This window comes from Cynocephalus volans, chromosome 7 (genome assembly GCF_027409185.1).
Source record: "Cynocephalus volans isolate mCynVol1 chromosome 7, mCynVol1.pri, whole genome shotgun sequence".
In the NCBI taxonomy this organism is placed as follows: domain Eukaryota; kingdom Metazoa; phylum Chordata; class Mammalia; order Dermoptera; family Cynocephalidae; genus Cynocephalus; species Cynocephalus volans.
Genome location: NC_084466.1, coordinates 131,734,553 through 131,741,311, shown reverse-complemented (window position 1 = coordinate 131,741,311; position 6,759 = coordinate 131,734,553).

Sequence of the window (6,759 nt, the reverse complement as noted above, 5' to 3'; positions counted from 1 at the left end):
ATCGTGGGGAGATTTATTTCAGCAGGGCGGTGGAACAGAAGCCAGATTACAGACAGTGAAGGGCTGTGAGATGGAAGCAAGCGCCTACTCACTGGAGGAGCATGGCACTGGGAGGGAAGAGAGAAAGGAGGAACGACTGCAGTGCAGATGGGGGCCAAGTAAAGGGTTTTTCAAGAAAAAAATTAGGAATGGCTAACTTTTGGTCATATTCCCATGTCTATTTTACTGGATTTAAATTCCATCTCTTTTGTCAAAGGGTGTTCAGCCCTGTAAGTAACTCTAAAAATATTTTTTATAAATGTGAATTTTCTATACAATGATGCAGTGCCCTACAATAGGAAAAAGAAGTCTTATAAACCAGTTGGCTTTAAAAAAAAAGGTTGAAAAGGTGTGTCCATTTTAGGAGGAGACCTTATAATGAAATGTGTATCAAAATTCCACTTTATCTCAAATCCGGCCCTTGCCAAATATAATTACTGGCAAAGGCCATGTAATCGCCCATGGGACAACTGTGTACTATAGATCTCTGCAAAACAATCTCAGGCAGATTCCCTCGGAAGCAAATCACAAATTTTCAAGTGATGGTCTTTCCCCCTGAAACTGACACGTCATTTGTATTCCAGAATACTTTAGATTGATACACTGTCTTTCCTTGCCCTCATTTCCTTCCTTCTTTCTGTATTGTAGCAAGCTCTGCTGAGAAACACTGAGCTACAAAAAGCACTTCAGCACTTAGCATTTAAATGAGGATTCTAACGGCGAGTAAGCTGGACTCACTTTCCTTGGTCTCTAAGTGAAAGCTGCTAAGGAACAGTTTAAGCCACTATTCTCAGAAAGTCTGGCATCACAGGAACTTCTTCCACAGCCTTTATGGAGGCAGTGAATTTCGTTTTGTTTTCTGATCTTGTTACCTTGGTTTCTGTAGTATAGACTTTAGAAAATGTTCATGTTCTCAATTGCATTGATAGATGCAAACCAGTTTATTTCAATACTTTCAAGAAGGTGGGCGTATATGGTAACCCTGAGAATTCTCCTGTAAAGCAACTATGTGAGCAGGTCAAGACAGAAAAATTGACAGGCTCTGGCACTTTAGTACCACTTACACTACTTAATGGAACTAAATCCAAATGCATGGTACACATTTTCTTTCCCCAATCTGATCCAACTATCAATTTCTGTTGCCTTTCCTAACCAGCCATAGCTCAAACAGAAATAAACTCAAACAAGTATTTGAATGACTTATCTCTTTTTACTAATTTTCTTAATTTTTTCCCCAAGGGCAATCATATTTGTACAATGTTCCCCAAGATTCATTCTAATTACTGGCCCTAGATTTCTCAGACACAAGATAGGAGATTCCTTTTACTATCCCTCTTTTTCCTACTTTGTATGTGGAAGATTCAGACGAAGGGAAATATGTGCAGTTGAAACAGCTACAGAAAGTGTAGATGGAAACTCATCAGGAATTGATAATGGCTGAAGCTGAATTACGAGGGCTCATTATATATGCTGTTCTCTCCATCTTTGTAAAAACAATGAATTTTTTTATAATACAAAATTTAAAAACAAACAAACAGAATGCTCCTGAAGCAATAATCTGTGGAATCCAGGATCCCTGTTTTAAGGTGAAGAAATGCCAGACAGGAAAATGTGGACCATTTATTGCTTTACTGTTTATTATCCTGGACATTGGTATGGAGTGGAAACTTCATAGTCTGATATGGTAAACCTGAAGAGCCCGAGTACAGGAAAAGAACTGAGATTTACAGCAGCAAAAGGTAATTGCAGTTTTGAGTGAAGGAGAAATTCCTCCTTATGCAGGATGGTTTAAGTTTGGCCTGGAGAATATAAGAATTTCATTCATGGAGTTGCATAGGAAGATTGAACAACTGCCCTCTTAATTGGGTCTTACTGGGGCTACTGGAACATAGTCTCATAACGTGCTGGTACCAGAAGATGCTAAAGTTAGGAAAACAAGCTATTTTAAAAAGTAGATTTGGACCGATCAGATAATGATGAACTTAAATGATCCCCTTATGGTCTGAACTTCTCTTGGCCTGGAGAAAACTCTAACCTAAAAAGCATACAGAGAAATGATATGATCAATAACAGGGGCTTACAATAAAGACTGAGAAAAACAAACCATAAAAATTTGGCTCATTATGAGACTGGAGAGTCTGTCCAAAGTGGATGGTAGTTTGTTTCGAGAGGCCCTTGGGTGTAGCTATATTTCTGATAGGAGATATGGGGAGTGTTATTTATGTGAACCAAGTTAGAGTTTCCCCCAACTGTTAACCCAGCCTGATCCTTCACCTAGTAATAAAAATCTGCTTTCTGAAAAATAAGAAGTTATCCTGAGAAAAATTGCCTTGACCTCACTCTCTAAGCTATATAAATTCTCCTCTGCCTTGTGGATGGAAATGGAAAAGAATCGTTGGAGCCCAGGAAAAAAGAATTTTATGAATAGTCCCAAGAGAGAATAGCATTACCCAATATATAGTAGTATTAAACCAATTGTCCCAGCTGGGAAAAAGAAAAAAAAAAGTAATCTCTTTCCATGGAGGAGAGTTTGGATTAAAACTCCTTTTCTTCTGGTCCTTTTTTATGCCCCGTTTCTTTCTATGGAATATCACAAAAAGGAGATCTTTCCTTGTGTCATATATACACGTGCACACACACACACACACAATGAAAATACAACTCAAAGCATCCTACTTATCACTTATACAAACTGATTTCATAAGAAAAGCTGCAAAGTGTCTCTTCCCAGGACTTCATAGTACCTGTTGTTAATAATAACAATAATAATTGTCTTTTGTGACAAGAAATAAGAGATTCTGAAAGGAAAAACATAGGGCTCAAGTAGTTGAGGAAATCAGTGATAAAACTGAGAATTAAATTTCTCTGGTCACGTCTCAAGTCCTCAGACCTTCCTACGGTGCAGCGGCTGATCTAGTCCACCTCAGAGTTACTCCATGAATTCCAAGCTTTTTTAATGGATCATGAACTTTTTTTATGGGAAGCTATTAGATATGTGAATCTTTTATATTGGCATATTATTTCTCAGATCCCAGAGCAGTTCCTCAAACCTTTCTTTTTATTTCTCTAAGTTCAGAGATTTCTAACCTCTCTGAGGATGAGAATCTCTTTCTAATGCGACCAAGTCGAGTGGACCCTCGCCTGATTGTACTTGTTCTTTCTGTATCTCTTAATGAGAAAAATTCAATGTTACGAAAACTTAATATGACAAAAAACTATCATGAATTCAAATATTTTTAAGTGAGCTTGTATTTCATTGTTTGCAATATACTTTTGAAAACAGTAACACATATATGTGGAGAACAGTAATTTTAGATATACACGGTGCTTGGTGAGAATATAGATTCAAAGACCCTTCTGTAGTAACTGATTCCCTCGCTAATCAGGGGTCCCACATGTCATTATCAGATGAAATGTCAAGAGACATAGAAGCATTATTCTAAAAACATAAATGTAGAGAGCCAAAGGATGATGTTTTTCAAAAGCTGCCTTAAAACCCAAAGATTTCAGATAAATTCTCACCCTTCTGCAGAAGAGAAACTGACCTTATTTAAGTCTCTACTGGAGACCTTTGGAAAGAGGGAGAAGTAGTGAGCTCTGTTGAATGAGAGCAGAGTGATCGTTCACCTCTGTGTTCCAGAGCATCTTTCTGATTTGGTGATGGAGATAGGCAAAGAGAGAATGAGAAATGGGCAGAACTGGGCAAGACCCAGTGTCATTATGAGACATCATTTGGAGTAAAATGGAGTCAACAGTTAAGGAACAGCATTTTCTAGGCCTATTTATTCCAGTTAACGTACTGAAAGTGAGAAATTAAATTGTCTCATCTCTGGCCACCATTCCAACCATCAACATCTGCTTGGCTATATCATGCACTCTCTTTTTTGGAGCCATAAGTATTAAGAAAAACACATTAAAAGAAAATATTTTTCTCAAGTTGCTAAAGGATAATTCTCCTCAGAAGTATCCCAACAATAAGAACTGTGGCAAATTCTTCTTAAAAAATTTCTCTTGTACTGATTTACCTAGTGAAACTGCATGTTGTAGGCGAATGTCATCAGTATTTTTTTTTTCAAGCCCAGGAATTTCTGTTGACAGACTCTTTTAGACAGCAATTTCAGGAGGGCCCACAATTGAACAGCCGAGCAGAAATTGTGGTTCTCTATTTGTTAAATACTTTTCAGGTCCTTACATAAAAGGTTGATAATGAACTATTAAGAGAAACATCTCACAGGCTGCAGTTGGTCAAATTTCTCTGCATGGTTCAGAGGGGAAGATGGCCTTATGCAAAACCCTGATAGTTTCATTATAAGAATGATCAAGATTTAATGTTAAATTTAAAAATCACTTTTCAAATGCTACCAAAACCAGACTCTTGGCAAAGCATAAATGTTAAATTCAAACTGGGGCTTATAGGAAAAAGCAATTAAAATCTCATTGCATTGTAAAAGAGATTTGTACACTTTCTCCTCAAAGTCAGGCAAGACGAGAAGGGGTTCTTAAACTCTGTTTTTAAATTAGAACTTTCTTTCACATCTCTTTTTTCTTTTTTCTTTTCGAATCCAGACACTTGAATTTGGACAGACAAGCAACGCAGCCACCTTTCAGTGTGGCTGTGTCAGTATCGGAATGAAATGAACATGACCCCCTCCAGCAGGGAAGGGAACACACAGTAAAGGTATTTTTTTATAGAACAATTCTCCACACTGCCCTGGTGACTAGGGAAAGGAATCTCGTGTTTCTCTTTTGCTGATACTGAATCAGCTGAAGAATACCATGAACATCAGTAGAAATGCTCTGAAATAGTCTCCTCTCCCTTTTGTCTTTTTGTTCTCATGAAGGGGAGAGAAGATTTTTTTTTTTGAATGTTGAAATATTTAATTAAAATGCCAATTAAAAATTGACCAATTATTTGGTGGTTCAGTTTATCATCAGAAATGTTGCAAATTATTACATTAACTTGCAAATAGTTGTTTTAAGTTAGCATACTTCTTATCAACACTCCAATAAAGATGTTTAGACTCATTTATGATAAGAATACACTCTCAATTAGCACACGATGCTTATTTCAGCAAAGAAATTCCTATTCTTGCTTTCTTAATAGTTTATGTAGCAATTGAATTCATATCTCAGTTAAACAGATGGTCAAAATGAGAACTGATAAAGAGAGACTGAGTTTATATGTGAATTGGGGAGAAACTCCAGACACCCTAGCAACCTGCACTTCCCAGGCTGTATTTCTGCATGTAATCGTGTACTTGCTTTCTAACGATTACATGTACAGGTACTTTACATGATGTGATTTCCAAGAGCTAAGTAAGAATGATGCTAATACTATCTATCATTTGTACAATGGTTTACAGTTTACGAAGCACTTCCACCTACTTTATCTTGTTCTCTGAGTGATTTAAAATTTTTGTAAATTTAACAAATCAAATTAAATAAATTTGTAGAGAAGTTTAGATTTCTAAAATATCTGATTTCAAACATGTTTGTTAACCCAATACCAACTGAGTAGTTCAAATAAAATTTTAATCTCTAGGAAATGTCAACATAAGCAGTTCCTTAGAATAGTCTGAAAAAATTAAAGTTAGAAAGTGCAACATAAGATCCTGTTGAATTTCGTCTCCAGCCTTCACCTCAGACCAGATTCAACACACAGTGGAACATGCTTTGAACCACCTCCTCTTCTTCACAATGCTGATATCAGGATTTGGTAAAACGGTTACTGTCCATTTTCCCCCAAACCACTTGGAATATTTGTGGTAGAGCAATTTATAAAAATAGGAAAGTTTTCTCTTTTAGCCCATTCCTTTATTGGTAGGGGTTTTTAAGATTTATTGAAATCAGCCACAAATTTAGGAAGAGCCCTACTCCATAGAATGTTTTTTCCCAGGAGAGACGTCAAGGCTCCCTACATTTCTGGAAATGAAAAAGAGCTGTCTCCAGTATATTACCTACACTTACCTATTCCCAGTTCCAGGTAGGAGTCCAGGTTACTTACCAGGTGTAGCTGAGTTGGAGGACACAGGTGAAAAGAAAGATGCACACAGAAGACTTCCTAAGAAGCATAATCCTCTGGAGCACAGAGAGGGAAAATTCTAAAAAAACTGGGAGACAGAAATAAGATGGGGAAGTATTCTCCTCAGTGACAGGGGGATGGAGTTCTCCTCCAAGCCCAACGTCCTTGGTGTGTAAGCGATCCCAAACAGAGTTAAGGGGAGGTGAAATGGAGCTGCCAAACTTCCAAAGAAGAGATTATCTACTTAATTAAAGTTTTTCTTCCCCCTCTAAGTCCTTCAGCCAATCAGCACTCAAGTGCCAGAGAAAGATTGAGTCGATCAAAAGAACACTCCAGGATCCTCCCAGACAAATGCAGAAGAAGGGGACGAGGAGAAAGAGGACAAAGAAAGAATGGGGGGGGGGGACATAGCAAATCCCCTCCACATAATCACTGCGTGGAGTCTGTCTTTCCTCCCTCTCGCCGATCCCCTCCCACCACACCACAACCTTCCCACCCACGCACACTTGCACACAGACACACGCGCACACACGCACACGCACACAGAGCCTGTCGCCAAAAGGAATTTAGAAGGAACTGTGCTTTCTCGGTTGTCCTTTGTAGTGCTATGAGACTAAATTTGCATTCAGGATAGTTTTTTTCCAGAAAAAAATATACCATGTACAGCTGAACCTCAGGCCCTCTGATCTGACAATGTG